At 44.9% G+C, this 16,570-nt stretch overlaps 1 protein-coding gene and 1 long non-coding RNA gene across 2 annotated transcripts in view; one reads left to right on the top strand and one right to left on the bottom strand.

The window, feature by feature from the left end:
* LOC141047833 (uncharacterized) overlaps positions 1 to 16,570 on the top strand; it is a 415,332-nt gene that overhangs the window by 259,624 nt on the left and 139,138 nt on the right. The window lies entirely within an intron of this gene.
* The window catches only part of LOC141047851 (uncharacterized), an 81,505-nt gene that overhangs the window by 23,953 nt on the left and 40,982 nt on the right, over positions 1 to 16,570 (bottom strand). The window lies entirely within an intron of this gene.

The raw sequence follows: 16,570 nt of genomic DNA, 5'->3' as shown, positions 1-16,570 counted from the left end.
ATAGGGGAGGCACGCCACAAATAGATCAAAAGTTATTAGTTTGTGAAAAACACACAAATAAATCTATAGGCTTATATAGAAAAAGTATATATGTTTTGCATCCTTTTAAAATACAATTCCATGACAGAGAAAAGGGGCTATGCATGTTATAAACAGTGCCTAAAACATCTCATAGCATAACATATATCCTTCCTAAATCACTTCATGTATTAATTATTTCAAGTGCAACATAACTAATATATAGCCCAATTAGAAAAATAGTGCTTCATATAACATCATTCATAAAGTAACCCACATATTTCTCAATATATTACTTACAAATAAGTCTCTATCAGGGTGTAAATAGTGGCGGTGCTCCCCAGCGCCCCGACGCGCGTTTCGCCCGCTAGCTTCTTCCGGGGGCGTAACTATAGGGGTATGAGAGGCGTTTATATATCCCCCTGAGCCAATAGGATGAATGCTTCCTTTATTGTCTAAGGTGCGTCCAGATTCTATGGCGCATGCGTCGGTATGGCTCTTCCGGGTTATCTTAAACTACTTCCTGGCACCCGCTTTGTTTACTGCAGGGGAGGACGCCTGCCAGTAACTATGGTAGCGTTGCCGGAAGTAGACCCAGAGCCGACCGGCGCGCGTGCACAACCCGGCACCATAAATGAGAAAAAATCTTCTAATGACATGGAGTGAAGATTAATGCGCCCATTAAAAGGGGTTAACATAATAGAATGAAAAATTAATACAAAGTGCACTGTGCAAAAAAGACATAATATAATATAAGTAAAATGTTAGTTTTATTAAATAAAGTGCAATAGATGATGAAAATAGTTAAATAAATTATGAAAGTGCGCGGGTGAATGCGATAGTGATAATACTACCCATATGTGTGGTGCAGAAAAAATATGAATAGCAAATAAATATGTATAAATAAATATAAATATATGATACAATAGTAATAATGAAATGTGAAGATCACCAAATATCTTCATAGGGTGAATTATTATTGCCATTAAAATTTACATTTAAAATGTATTATTATGTAAATTTTAATGGCAATAATAATCCAATATTGAATATCTATGGGTTATTTGCGTGAGGGCTATATTTGGTGAGACTAAACATGGATTGCAATGTGGGGGTTAGAAATATAGATTAAAATCATATTTTATCTTGTTGATGCACTCACAGTGTAGTATTCACCCTATGAAGATATTTGGTGATCTTCACATTTCATTATTACTATTGTATCATATATTTATATTTATTTATACATATTTATTTGCTATTCATATTTTTTCTGCACCACACATATGGGTAGTATTATCACTATCGCATTCACCCGCGCACTTTCATAATTTATTTAACTATTTTCATCATCTATTGCACTTTATTTAATAAAACTAACATTTTACTTATATTATATTATGTCTTTTTTGCACAGTGCACTTTGTATTAATTTTTCATTCTATTATGTTAACCCCTTTTAATGGGCTCATTAATCTTCACTCCATGTCATTAGAAGATTTTTTCTCATTTATGGTGCCGGGTTGTGCGCGCGCGCGCCGGTCGGCTCTGGGTCTACTTCCGGCAACGCTACCATAGTTACTGGCAGGCGTCCTCCCCTGCAGTAAACAAAGCGGGTGCCAGGAAGTAGTTTAAGATAACCCGGAAGAGCCATACCGACGCATGCGCCATAGAATCTGGACGCACCTTAGACAATAAAGGAAGCATTCATCCTATTGGCTCAGGGGGATATATAAACGCCTCTCATACCCCTATAGTTACGCCCCCGAAAGAAGCTAGCGGGCGAAACGCGCGTCGGGGCGCTGGGGAGCACTGCCACTATTTACACCCTGATAGAGACTTATTTGTAAGTAATATATTGAGAAATATGTGGGTTACTTTATGAATGATGTTATATGAAGCACTATTTTTCTAATTGGGCTATATATTAGTTATGTTGCACTTGAAATAATTAATACATGAAGTGATTTAGGAAGGATATATGTTATGCTATGAGATGCTTTAGGCACTGTTTATAACACGCATAGCCCCTTTTCTCTGTCATGGAATTGTATTTTAAAAGGATGCAAAACATATATATTTTTTCTATATAAGCCTATAGATTTATTTGTGTGTTTTTCACAAACTAATAACTTTTGATCTATTTGTGGCGTGCCTCCCCTATTTTGGGGTACTATTGTAGTGTTAATATTGTTGTGATTTTTTATTGACAATTTTTAAAGTAAATTAATAAAATTAGTTTTTTTATATATGTATGGTTCTCTTCTTCTAGTCATGATATATGTGGCCATGCTATGTTAAATATAGAAGGAAGTTAGTTCAGAAGGGGCCAGGGCGCCCAAAGTGTCTACATGGGCTATAGGCACTGCACGGCTCGGCAGCCACGCAATGTTGATAAGTGATAGTCCTAGTTTTCCACAGTTATTGGGCGTTGGTACCATGAGCAAGGACAACAGAAAAGATGTGGCAACTCATTGCATGGGCAGACGTTTTTAGGACCGGAGTTGGACGGGCTGAGGAGCAAAAAGAAACAGCAAGTGAGGAACAGAAGGATGCTGTAGCTTCACAGGGAGCAGCACAGATGGGTCAGATGCTTTTCCAGAGGCAACTAAACCAGGTGGCTGATGATCTCGAGTCTGGGGTGAAACAGTCAGAGGGAATTGTCAACGTTGCAAGGTTAAGCCAGGAAGAAGCTGGGAAGCAGTCTAAGATGGTCCGGCCCGGTTACATGCCTTGTGGAAGTGCCAGCAGAGCAGGGAAAACTGAGGAAACATGTAAAGAAGGATGTGATATAAATGATGTGCCAACTGTGGATATGCTGTGTGAAGTTGTCAGTAAGGCTACTTTCACACATCAGGTTTTCGGCGTCAGGCGCGATCCGGCGTCGTGCCGGAATGCCGGATCCGGCAAATGTTTTGTAAAACCTGATGTGCCGGATCCGGTTTTCTGCCGGATCCGTCTTGTTCTTGACAGACAAAACCGGATCCGTCTCATCCGGTTCATCCGTTTTTCTATCCGTTTTTTCGACGGATTACGCCGGATCCGGTTTTTAAAATTGACCCTTGTGGCCCCTCAAGGCAGAGTACACTAGCAGGATGACAGAGTGTGAAAGATTTGTGCCCTAACCAAACTTGTGTACCTTCTGGACCAACAGTATATACCTTTGCCAACCAAAGTTGGCTATCTTGTCATGGTCTACTATTTTTAGCTTTAGGCCACAGGTGTGTACCTGGTTGAGTTTTATGCAAAGTATTTCACCTTTTAACAAAAGTTGTGTACATTGTTAGGAAATCACCAACAATAAACACAACTTTTTAGGTGAAATACTTTGCTTCAAACACAACCAGGAACACAACTGTGGCAAAAAGCTAAAATTTACCCACAGTTATACCTGGTTTTGAATACCTTTTTACCTTTGAAATACCCTGTATTTAACCTTTTTTTTAAACATAGTTCGCCGCAGAAAGAAAAGACAGACAACCATTGTGAAACGATAATTTAACTTTTATTTAAAATTTTTTTTTTTTTTGTAAAATGTTTTTAAAGTGCAAAAAACTTTTTTAATAAAGGTTTTAAACCCAATGGGCATTTTTATTAAAAAACACACATTACAAATCTGTGTATTGTGGGGTGGAAATACTGCTGGAGGGGCTGCGGGACACTTCGACACTGGGTGTGTGGAGAGAGGACTGGGATCGTGGTGGGGAAGGAACAGTTAGAGGTGAAGGTGTGGAAAAAACTACAGAATGGGTGGACATGTGGGAAGCAGAAGAGGTGGTGGGTGGTGGAGTGGAGGGTTGGGCAGGGACTGTAGGAGCAGATGATGTTGATGGAAAGTTGTATGGGGAAGGAGTTTGGTACGGGGAAGGAGTTTGGTACGGGGAAGGAGTTTGGTACGGGGAAGGAGTTTGGTACGGGGCAGGTTGCTGGAAGTGGGGAGATGACTGGTACTGGGGAGGTTGCTGGTACTGGGCAGGTTGCTGGTATGTAGTAGGAGGGGGAGGATGAAAAGTGGCTGGAGGGGGTGCAGATGTAATAGGAGGGGGAGGATGGAAAGTGGCTGGAGGGGGTGCAGGTGGAGGAACTACAGTGGTGGGAGGTGGAGGTTGGGAGGTAACCTGCTGTAGAGCACCTTGGCACGAATGCATTACATGCATCTGCTGGGCAGGAGAGAGCGTTTCCATGCGCTCCACAACAGACCTGAAAAAGGTGTGGTTTGGCGAAGATCTTGCTTCTGAATGCATGGTTTGCAGAAGTGTCTTCACCTCCAGAATGCTGGAGTTGATCTGCTGAAAGCCTGTGGAGATTTGCTCTGACAAGACTTTGAGACAGTTCTGGAAAGATGCATTCAGATGCAAGAACTCTGGCGCATAACTCTTTTCCTGACCCCTCTGCCGCTGCCGCCCAGTACCCGCAGGTGTACTAGAGGCGGCAGGGGCAGAAGGGTGGGGTAAAGGGAAAGCGATCTCCTCACCAGCAGCTTCATGTAATGTAGGCGGCCACGATGCTCCTGTGCTGGTGGATGGGACAGATGGGTCGAATGTGTGGGAAGGCAGGGAAGGTGCAGATGTACCGGGGCGGTCGAAGTGTCCCTCGGTGCTGGTCTCCTCAGGGATCGCCTCAGAAGGGTCCAATCGTGCAGGCTCCCGAGTGCTGCTCACCGTGCTGTGGAATAAAGAGAAAAAAAAACAATTAAAATACTGACATGGTATGGCCCTGGCTGAAAAAAAAAAGTTACATCTTTTTCACATGTGGTGTGTAATATTTACCTTCTGGTGAGCATTGTTTCCCGGAGGAACGACAGGGCTTGTGCGTACTTGTACTTGCTCCTGCGTCCTCCAGATCCACTCGGGGCCCGCATCTCTTTATTGAACTCCTTCTTGAAACGATCCCTCACAGACCGCCACCGATTCACAATTCTGTTCCCTGAAACGAGAAAGGAGTGGTTAGTATACAACATCAGTGTTTCACAAACTCCAGTCCTCATGGTCCCCAGGGGTCATGTTTTCAGGATTTCAATAGTAAATAGAAATCCTGAACACATGATCCGTGGGGACCACGAGGACTGGAGTTCGGGAAACACTGGTTTACATCAAGCAACCGTTACTGTATATACTTACGCTCTTTAATCTGGTCCCGAGCTTCGAGGTCCTCCCAGCGGCCCACAAGGAGCAAACAGATTTCCTCCCAGAGTCGTCGGGTAATGATCATGTCAGCGTGGCGGCGGTCAGCCATATTCCAGAGCGGCTCCCTTTCTCTGACGAGATCGATGAGGTGGTCCACATCAATCCCTCCATCCTCACCGTCAGAGTCGGGAGCACGCTGTGAAGGCTGTTAAAGAAAAAGACAAAAATAACATAATTAGCCTCCACAAAAGAAATGAAATAAAAAGTGCCAAAAAACAAAGCAAAAATATTTATACTTACACGCTGGTGACCGCCGCGTTGCTGTCGCCGACGACCCTGGGAGGCACTGCGAGGACCTCTTGGCCGAGCACCAGATTGGGAAGACTAGAGAAGAAAACAAAAAATGTTATGAGTTTGGATGTAGGCATTTGTTTGCTGTGTGTGGTCTGCAGAACATTGTTTTCTATGTGTTGTGTGTAGTGTGATGTTGTGTTTCTGCGTTTGATGCAAAAAACTTACGAATTGTGAGCCCACTCCAAGCGTCTGTCCACCCCTTCCTTCTTCTTCTGGGAGCTCCTCTTCATCTTGTGATTCCTGTTTTGAAATAAAAGGCAATGAATAGACATATATTACAGAGATGATGGATTTTGGAAATAAAAACTTACCGTGAAACGCTGACGATGCGAGGGAGGGCTCCCAGAAGAAGATGTGCTGTCCTGTTGATGGCCAGACTCCATGGCTGTGGGTATTGCTGCTGCCAGTGATGCCATTTCTGCTGCTGCTGCTGCATCTCTTTGGCGGCTGTTGAATAAAGAGAAACAAAGGGCCAATGAATATCTTGATATTCCATGGCCCTAGTTTGGAGGAATGGGGGATTTGATAATTACCGTCTCTCACCGGCTTCTGGACTCCCCTCCCGTTCAGCATGCTGCTCCATTTGGGGTGTTGCTGATGGTGCTGCTGCTGCATCTCTTTGGCGGCTGTTGAATAAAGAGAAACAAAGGGCCAATGAATATCTTGATATTCCATGGCCCTAGTTTGGAGGAATGGGGGATTTGATAATTACCGTCTCTCATCTGCTTCTGGACTCCCCTCCCGTTCAGCATGCTGCTCCATTTGGGGTGTTGCTGATGGTGCTGCTGCTGCAGATGTCTGCTGCCTTCTCCTGCGCCTGGTTGCTGTCTTGGGTGGCATGTTGGGTGTGGCTGAGGGTCCCATTGTCTTGCTTTTATATATCTCCTGTGGGCAGAGCTACTGAGCATGCTCAGACCAAAAAAACCGGATCCGGCCACCGGATCCGGCTTTCGCAGGATCCGGCGCATTGCGGCGCTCATAGGCTTTCATTGTGTGAAAAAGCCGGACGCGCCGGATCCGGCGTGTCAGGCTTTTTCGCCGGAGACAAAAAACGTTACAGTAGACGTTTTTTCCAGACGCCGGATCGCGACACATTGCGACACATTGCCGGATCTGGCGAAAACCGGATGAAACGCAATGCCATCCGGCGCGATCCGGCGCAAATGCAAGTCAATGGGGGGGAAACCGGATCCGGCATTGCATTTCGCCGGATCCGGTTTCTGTCAAAAGCGCCGGATCACGCCTGACGGCGAAAACCTGATGTGTGAAAGAGGCCTAAAGAAACCGTTCAAATTACCATGGACTGTGTCTCAGTTACTGAGGGTCGCCTTGGAGAGGGGCCATCGCTGCTTGGGAAGTGCCCAGAGAGACCTGAAACCGGAGATGCAGGTACGCTGGGTGGTGGACTTTACTTTTATGTGAGGGAAGGCCAGGACACTGATGCTGTAGTTTCCATGGCCACGACTATATTCCTGGCCGACCCTTACAGCAGCGCCGGTTATATAGGAGGCAGAGATGTCAGCATCTTTTGGCGGTTCAGGTGCCCCATGAGTTTGTAGTAAAAGCCTCCATCTAGAACATTCCATGTGAGTTTTCCTTCTGTCTGTGACTTTTACATTATTACTTTCACAACTTTGACATCCAGGCAAATATCTGAAGAACATCAATACTGAAGCCATAATGGAGAAAGGAGAAAGTGATATGCGGGATGAGGAGTGGTGCAAAGAGGACGTTCCTACAGGTAATTGCCCTAGTGAGGAGTCACCATTAAATAGAGCAGAGAAGAGTCAATTTCTCCTTATTCACCGGTCCGAACAATTTTAGGCTTGAAGTTTTATGTTATGTATTTTCTCAGCTTTTTTAGCCATAGATTCCTCCATTCAGCTAAAATACAGATTAAATATGGCTGAAAATGTAATATAGCAATATGTAATAAGACCGGTTGTATATCTATAACATGGATTTAAGCAGGGCCTGATTTAGACAAAGTGGGGCCCTGTGCAAAAGTTTACAGTGAGGCCCCAAATGCTCACATATTGCACCATCACACAAACATTTCTGTTGTATTTACATGCGCTGAGTTCAGGCAGCTTGTTTCCTGGCCTCTTCAGTAATTGGCAGCGCTTTGGATGCAGCACATGTCCGCTGCTGGCTATTGAACGTAGGTGATTCCGCATGTGTTTATTGAACCATGCGGATTCACCATGTCCAATACACTATACTGGTGAAATTTTACTTCCGAAGGCTCCCGTCTCCGCAAGATAAATAGACATGCTGCAGTCTGGAGAGATGCGCCGCATGTCCGCCTCCGTGGGTGAGCCGCGGCCATCTATGCACGTATAATGGGCATGGAATTTCCCATCCATTATACTGTAACATCTGGATGCTGCACAAATACGCAGCGTCCAACCCGTATCGTTTACTGACCGTGTGCACCTATCCTTACTCTGGCTGAGGAAGAAAGATTGCTACAGATAGTCCTCGATACAGTATAATGCAGTTCCCATATAGTACATATATTAAAATGCAGCCCTCCTCAGAGTATAATGCAGCCCCCCTCATAGAGTATAATGTAGTCGCCTCATAGATTATGATGCAGCACCCTCAGAGAATAATGCAGCCCCAAACACGCAGTGTAATGCAGCCCCCCAGAACATAAAGCAGCCACCTCAGAGTATAATGCAGCCCACCAGATTATAAAGCAGCCCCCTCAGAGTTTAATGCAGTCCCACACACAGTATAATAGAGTCCCCCACACACAGTATAATTCAGCTCCCCCATAAACACATAATCACACAAAAATACTAACATTCAGTATAGTGCTGTCCCCCCACAAAAAATATAGTGCAGCAGACACACACACACACTGTAATGCATACATACACACTCAATACTTACCTCTCCTTCTCATTCTCTCCTGCTCTGGCTTCTGCTGAGTGTCTCAACTCCTCTGCTGGCACACACTGAGTCAGAGGCAGAGGGGGAGTGATGGGAGATGGAACGTCATCTGACACTCTCTCCTCTATCACTGCTTTCAACTACACTCACTGGCCACTTTATTAGGTACACCATGCTAGTAACGGGTTGGACCCCCTTTTGCCTTCAGAACTGCCTCAATTCTTCGTGGCAGAGATTCAACAAGGTGCTGGAAGCATTCCTCAGAGATTTTGGACCATATTGACATGATGGCATCACACAGTTGGCGCAGATTTGTCGGCTGCACATCCCTGATGCGAATCTCCCGTTCCACCACATCCCAAAGATGCTCTATTGGATTGAGATCTGGTGACTGAGGAGGCCATTTGAGTACAGTGAACTCATTGTCATGTTCAAGAAACCAATCTGAGATGATTCGAGCTTTATGACATGGCGCATTATCCTGCTGAAAGTAGCCATCAGATGCCTGTTCTTAGCTGAGAGGAGTGGTACCCAGTGTGGTCTTCTGCTGCTGTAGCCCATCTGCCTCAAAGTTCGACGCACTGTGCGTTCAGAGATGCTCTTCTGCCTACCTTGGTTGTAACGGGTGGCAATTTGAGTCACTGTTGCCTTTCTATCAGCTCGAACCAGTCTGCCCATTCTCCTCTGACCTCTGGCATCAACAAGGCATTTCCGGCCACAGAACTGCCGCTCACTGGATTTTTTTTCTTTTTCGGACCATTCTCTGTAAACCCTAGAGATGGTTGTGCGTGAAAATCCCAGTAGATCAGCAGTTTCTGAAATACTCAGACCAGCCCTTCTGGCACCAACAATCATGCCACGTTCAAAGGCACTCAAATCACCTTTCTTCCCCATACTGATGCTCGGTTTGAACTGCAGGAGATTGTCTTGACCATGTCTACATGCCTAAATGCACTGAGTTGCCGCCATGTGATTGGCTGATTAGAAATTAAGTCTTAACACACAGTTGGACAGGTGTACCTAATAAAGTGGCCAGTGAGTGTATATCGGCATATATGATGTGGATAAGTTGAATGTGGGGAGGCGCCGGGCTCCTCTTACTCATGGGCCAAGGCTTGGTCTGGCTTGGCGGGGTACCAGGGAAATACCCAGTGGGCCACGAGGGTCACTGGGGCCCTTTAGAAACTCGGCCCCTTTAAAAGCGCGTCCCAGTATTGCAGTGCCGCGTGCGCACCTACCATAGCTACCCCCGCGTCACACAGCTCTGGCTCCACTCCCCCAGATAAGGATCTAGCGTCGCCGTTCTTTATGGGCGGTGACACGCACCGCGCTCTGCTTTCCGGCTCCTGGGTGGCTAATAGCGTGAGACACTGTGACGCCGAGCTGAGCTCTGCTCTCCCGGCTGCTCCCTCCAACTCCGCACAGTGCTCTGTGTACTGCCAGCTCCGGTGGTGAGTAGTAGACATACTGTGGTCTGTGGAGTGTGTCCTGTGTCCCTGCCGGCCTCTGAGGCAGCGCGGTCCTGCAGTGCCGGCTGTGTGGTGTGTCACTTTCTGCTCTCCGGGCTCCCTCTGTCTGACTCCTGCAGCCTGCACTGTGTAGAGCTGGCTGTGTGGTGAGCTGCTGTCTGCAGTGCTGAGGGTGTGTGCACACGCTGCGGAATGCTCTGCTGATTTTTCCGCGCGGATTTAGTAAAATCCACAGGTAAATCGGCAGGTCAGAAGACCTGCGGTTTATCTGCAGATTAGCCTATGGGTTTGCCCTGCGGTTTATCATCTCTACAATGGAGCAGATGGCAAACCGCAGCGGAATCCGCAGAAAGAATTGACATGTCAATTCTTTCTGCAGATTTGAAACCGCAGAAAATTCCACAGCATCTGCACAGCGGTTTTCATTTTGCATAGAAAATAAAGGTACTGTACAACGCAGCAGAAACTTCTGCGGATCCGCAGCAGAATCCACAGTGTGTGCACACACCCTAAGGCTGTGTTCACACACAGCGTTTTTTTCGTGTTTTTTCCCGCGGATTTGCCAAAAAATCAGCGGGAAAACCGCGAAAAATAAGCTGCCCATTCATTCCTATGCATTTTGGCAAATCCGTGGCAAAACCGCGAAAAATAAGCTGCCCATTCATTCCTATGCATTTTGCACTTTTTGTGCACATGGATGCGTTTTTTACCGCGAAAAAGCCGCATCGCGGTAAAAAACGCTGCATGCTCTTAATTTCGCGTTTTTTTTCTGCGATTTTGGCTTTTCCCATGTTAACAGAAACCGCGCGTAAAAAAAACGCTCAAAAAACGCGCGGAAAACGCGCAGAAAAAAATGCGCGGTTTCTGGGAAGGGAGTCATGTTTTTAAGCAGAAAATTTCTGCAACGTGTGCACTTAGCCTAACAGTCACCAGGTGTGTGTACGAAGTGTATGGAGCGCAGCCGTATATGTACAAGATGAGCAAAGCCATGTGTGTTCGAGGTGTACAGAGCGCAGCCGCATGTGTATGAGGTGGACAGAGCGGAGCCATGTGTGTACGAGGTGTACGGAGAGGAGCCGCGTGTGTACAGAGCAGAGCCGTGTGTGTACGGAGCTGAGCCGCATGTATACGAGGTCGACAGAGAGGAGCCACGTGTGTACGAGGTGGACAGAGAGGAGCCACGTGTGTACAAGGTGGACAGAGAGGAGCCACGTGTGTACGGAGCGGAGCCGGATGTGTACGACGTGTACGGAGAGGAGCCGTGTGTGTACGAGGTGTATGGAGCGGAGCTGCGTGTGTACAGAATGGAGCAGCGTGTGTACGGATAGGAGCCGTGTGTGTATGAAGTGTACGGAGCAGAGCCGCATGTGTATGAGGAGGACAGAGAGTAACCGTGTGTGTACGCAGCGGAGCTGCGTGTGTACAAGGTCTACGGAGCGGAGCCGCGTGTGCATGAGGTGTACGGAGCGGAGCCGCATGTGTATGAGGTGGACAGAGAGGAAGCGCGTGTGTACAGAGCGGAGCCGCGTGTGTATGGAGCGTAGATGTGCGTGTACGAGGTGTGCGGAGCGGAGCCACGCGTGTACAAGGTGTACGGAGCAGAGATGTGCTTGTATTTTGGCATGGGGGCCTCATTTGAAAGTTCGCTTTGGGGCCCATAACTTTGTAGTTACGCCACTGCATGTGGGGCTGTGCTGTATACCAATGGGGGGTTGTGCTGTATACCAATGGGGGCTGTGCTGTATACCATGTGTGGCTGTGCTGTATACCATGGTGCTGTGCTATATACCATGGGCCTGTGCTGTATACCATGTGGGGCTGTGCTATATACCATCGTGCTGTGCTGTATAACATGTGGGCCTGTGTTATATACCATGTGATGCTGTGCTATATACCATGTGGGTCTGTGCTGTATACCATGGGCCTGTGCTGTATACAACGTGGGGCTGTGCTGTAGCCTGTTTACCATGGTGCTGTAATGTATATCATGTGGGGCTGTGTTATATACCATCTGGGGCTGTGTTATATACTATGTGGGCTTTTGATATACTATGTGGGCTGTGTTATATACTATGTGGGCTGTGTTATATACTTTGTGGCTATACTGTGACTGTGTTATTTACCATGGGGGTACATTATACATTATATTCTATGGAGGAGGCTGTGTTATATAATATGGGGAGCTACATTATATTCTATGGGGAGGTGGGCTGTATTATATTCTATTCGGGGCTACATTATATTATATGGGTGGCTGTACTATATTATATTCTATGGGAGGTGATCGCATCATACTCTGTGAAGGCGCTACATTATACTATATGAGGAGGCTACATTGTATTCTATGGGGGGCTGCATTATATTCTATGGGGGCTAGATTATATTGTATGGGGGCTTCATTAAACTTTATGAGGGGGCTACATTATATTCTATTGGGGCTGCATTATACTATATGAGGAGGGCTACATTGTATTCTATGGAGGGGCTACATTATACTATATAAGGGGCTGCCATATATTCTATGGATGGGCTGCATTATACTATATGAGGGGGGTAGCATTATATTCTATGGGGGTTACATTATATTCTGTGGGGTTGCTACCTTAATGCTCTAAGGGTTGGCTGCATTATACTATAAGAGGGGGCTGCATTATATTCTATGGGGGTTACATTATATTGTATGGCGGGGCTGCATTATAGTCTGTGGGGTGGCTGCATTATGCTATATGTGGGCTGCATTATACTGTATCGAGGACTATGGGGAATACATTATACTATATGAAGAACTATGGGGTGCATTATACTATGGGAAGTGAATTGTACTGCATGATGACTGATGAAAACAAAAAAGTCAAAATAAGCATAAAGTAATTATAAGAAATGTTGAAGAAATAACTTCACCCCCAAGACAGAGGCATAAGGCCTAACAACTAAAAAATAAAAAATGGAAATGCTCCCAATGGAAGGATAAACACGAGAAAAATGGAGCAAAGAAATACCATCCACTAAAAAGATTTTTGTATTTTATTAATTCAAATAATTTTGAAAATATGTAAAAACCAATATAAAGGCTTATAACAATGAAGAGGAAAAGAGGAATACCACGGCCAACACAGGGGTACACATGGTGGTACTGAGATCAGTGGTTATCCAATATGCGTAACAGCAGAGTAAATCCTAGACAAAAAATCCATCAAAAAGATAGGAGCAAATATATATAACATTGTCCAGAATAGTAAACAAATCAATGTATCCATCTGTATCAAAGTGAATATCGCTTACCCATAATCACCAGTACACCAGTGTGCTCTCCTGTGACCCCCTGACGCGCGTTTTGCGTTGAATGCTTTCTCAAAAGGGGTATAAGCAGATGCCATATCCCTATAGTTATATAATGGTGTCAATTAGTGCCGGTATACTGGGCGCATGTCCCGATGACATCACACGCCAAGAATGTTGCCTCCCACCTCCGTGGGCGTCAACAAGCGGCGCGCATGTAGGTGGAACTCTACCTGCTGACGTCATAAACATGCGCGCCAAGCTAATATAGATAACCACAGAGGAGAGTAGGAGGGGCGTGGAGTAAAGTGCGCGTGCGCACCCCAACCGCCATTACAATGAAGACCATAGCAGCAGCCATCTTAGGATAAAAATCGGCCCATAAAATACATATAGTGTAAATGCAGCCCAAACTATAAAAGAGTGATGCAGTGATCAAGTGCTCAATAGAACGCAAGAAAATATTGACAAAGCATTAATAATATCTCAGATAACGATACATAAAGTGCAAAAGTGCATCTTAAAAGTGAGACAGTGCATAATCCTATACTCATTTCACAGAATACTGCGATACTAAGAATGTATATAAATTACAAAAAATCAATACTAATAAACAAAGACATAAAAAAGGTTTGGTGTGTAATATATGTTTGAATATTAAATTTGCATCATCGTCCCACGTTTTTATGTATTATTATTTTTAATTTTGTCATTTCTCCTAGTTTTTCTTATAGTCCTTGTCTTGCCGGGTCTTGATCTCTTGGAACTTGTGTTTCATATGACATTACATCAGTCAATAGAGCCGAAAATCCTTCATGTGGGATATCATCGAATATCTGAACAGAACCAAGGGATCTTCTCCAACTGGATAAGAAGACTATTTTCGTCTATTTCTTTTTTGCTATTATTTTTTGTGCCCATATACACTCACTGGCCACTTTATTAGGTACACCATGCTAGTAACGGGTTGGACCCCCTTTTGCCTTCAGAACTGCCTCAATTCTTCGTGGCAGAGATTCAACAAGGTGCTGGAAGCATTCCTCAGAGATTTTGGACCATATTGACATGATGGCATCACACAGTTGGCGCAGATTTGTCGGCTGCACATCCCTGATGCGAATCTCCCGTTCCACCACATCCCAAAGATGCTCTATTGGATTGAGATCTGGTGACTGAGGAGGCCATTTGAGTACAGTGAACTCATTGTCATGTTCAAGAAACCAATCTGAGATGATTCGAGCTTTATGACATGGCGCATTATCCTGCTGAAAGTAGCCATCAGATGTTGGGTACATTGTGGTCATAAAGGGATGGACATGGTCAGCAACAATACTCAGGTAGGCTGTGGCGTTGCAACGATGCTCAATTGGTACCAAGGGGCCCAAAGAGTGCCAAGAAAAAATTCCCCACACCATGACACCACCACCACCAGCCTGAACCGTTGATACAAGGCAGGATGGATCCATGCTTTCATGTTGTTTACGCCAAATTCTGACCCTACCATCCGAATGTCGCAGCAGAAATCGAGACTCATCAGACCAGGCAACGTTTTTCCAATCTTCTACTGTCCAATTTCGATGAGCTTGTGCAAATTGTAGCCTCAGTTTCCTGTTCTTAGCTGAGAGGAGTGGTACCCAGTGTGGTCTTCTGCTGCTGTAGCCCATCTGCCTCAAAGTTCGACGCACTGTGCGTTCAGAGATGCTCTTCTGCCTACCTTGGTTGTAACGGGTGGCAATTTGAGTCACTGTTGCCTTTCTATCAGCTCGAACCAGTCTGCCCATTCTCCTCTGACCTCTGGCATCAACAAGGCATTTCCGGCCACAGAACTGCCGCTCACTGGATTTTTTTTCTTTTTCGGACCATTCTCTGTAAACCCTAGAGATGGTTGTGCGTGAAAATCCCAGTAGATCAGCAGTTTCTGAAATACTCAGACCAGCCCTTCTGGCACCAACAATCATGCCACGTTCAAAGGCACTCAAATCACCTTTCTTCCCCATACTGATGCTCGGTTTGAACTGCAGGAGATTGTCTTGACCATGTCTACATGCCTAAATGCACTGAGTTGCCGCCATGTGATTGGCTGATTAGAAATTAAGTCTTAACACACAGTTGGACAGGTGTACCTAATAAAGTGGCCAGTGAGTGTATATTTTTACTTCTCTTTCACCTTTTTAGTTATCTCCCCCTTTCCTTATTATTATTTTGTTAGTATTGTCTTTGTTTATTAGTATTGATTTTTTGTAATATATATACATTCTTAGTATCGCAGTATTCTGTGAAATGAGTATAGAATTATGCACTGTCACTTTTAAGATGCACTTTATGTATCGTTATCTGAGATATTATTAATGCTTTGTCAATATTTTCTTGCGTTCTATTGAGCACTTGATCACTGCATCCCTGTTTTATAGTTTGGGCTGCATTTACACTATATGTATTTTATGGGCCGATTTTTATCCTCTCTAAGATGGCTGCTGCTATGGTCTTCATTGTAATGGCAGTTGGGGTGCGCACGCGCACTTTACTCCACGCCCCTCCTACTCTCCTCTGTGGTTATCTATATTAGCTTGGCGCGCATGTTTATGACGTCAGCAGGTGGAGTTCCACCTACATGCGTGCCGCTTGTTGACGGCCACGGAGGTGGGAGGCAACATTCTTGGCGTGTGTTGTCATCGGCGCGTGCGCCCAGTATACCGGCATTAATTGACACCATTATATAACTATAGGGATATGGCATCTGCTTATACCCCTTTTGAGAAAGCATTCAACGTGAAACGGGCGTCAGGGGTTCACAGGAGAGCACACTGGTGTACTGGTGATTATGTGTAAGCGATATTCACTTTGATACAGATGGATACATTGATTTGTTTACTATTCTGGACAATGTTATATATATTTGCTCCTATCTTTTTGATGGATTTTTTGTCTAGGATTTACTCTGCTGTTACGCATATTGGATAACCCCTGATCTCAGTACCACCATGTGTACCCCTGTGTTGGCCGTGGTATTCCTCTTTTCCTCTTCATTGTTATAAGCCTTTATATTGGTTTTTACATATTTTCAAAATTATTTGAATTAATAAAATACAAAAATCTTTTTAGTGGATGGTATTTCTTTGCTCCGTTTTTCTCGTGTTTATACATGATGACTGTGCAGTGTATTTTAATATATGGAGGACTATGAGGAGTGTATTATATTATATGGAGGACTGAGTAGTGTATTATACTATGGAGGACTGAGTGTATGGTAATATATGGAGGGCTATGAGGAGTGTATTATACTATATGGAGGACTATGAGGAGTTTATTTTACTATATGGAGGACTATGGGCAGTGTATTATACTATATGGAGGACTGAGGAGTGTATTAGACTATATGGAGGACTATTATGCTCTATGGGGTGGCTGAATTATAATAATACATTT

This window comes from Dendrobates tinctorius, unplaced genomic scaffold, assembly GCF_039654945.1.
Source record: "Dendrobates tinctorius isolate UK_male_01 unplaced genomic scaffold, ASM3965494v1 ptg000129l, whole genome shotgun sequence".
In the NCBI taxonomy this organism is placed as follows: Eukaryota; Metazoa; Chordata; class Amphibia; order Anura; family Dendrobatidae; genus Dendrobates; species Dendrobates tinctorius.
Note: the sequence above shows the minus strand (reverse complement) of the source record. Positions and strands in the feature narration are given on the sequence as shown.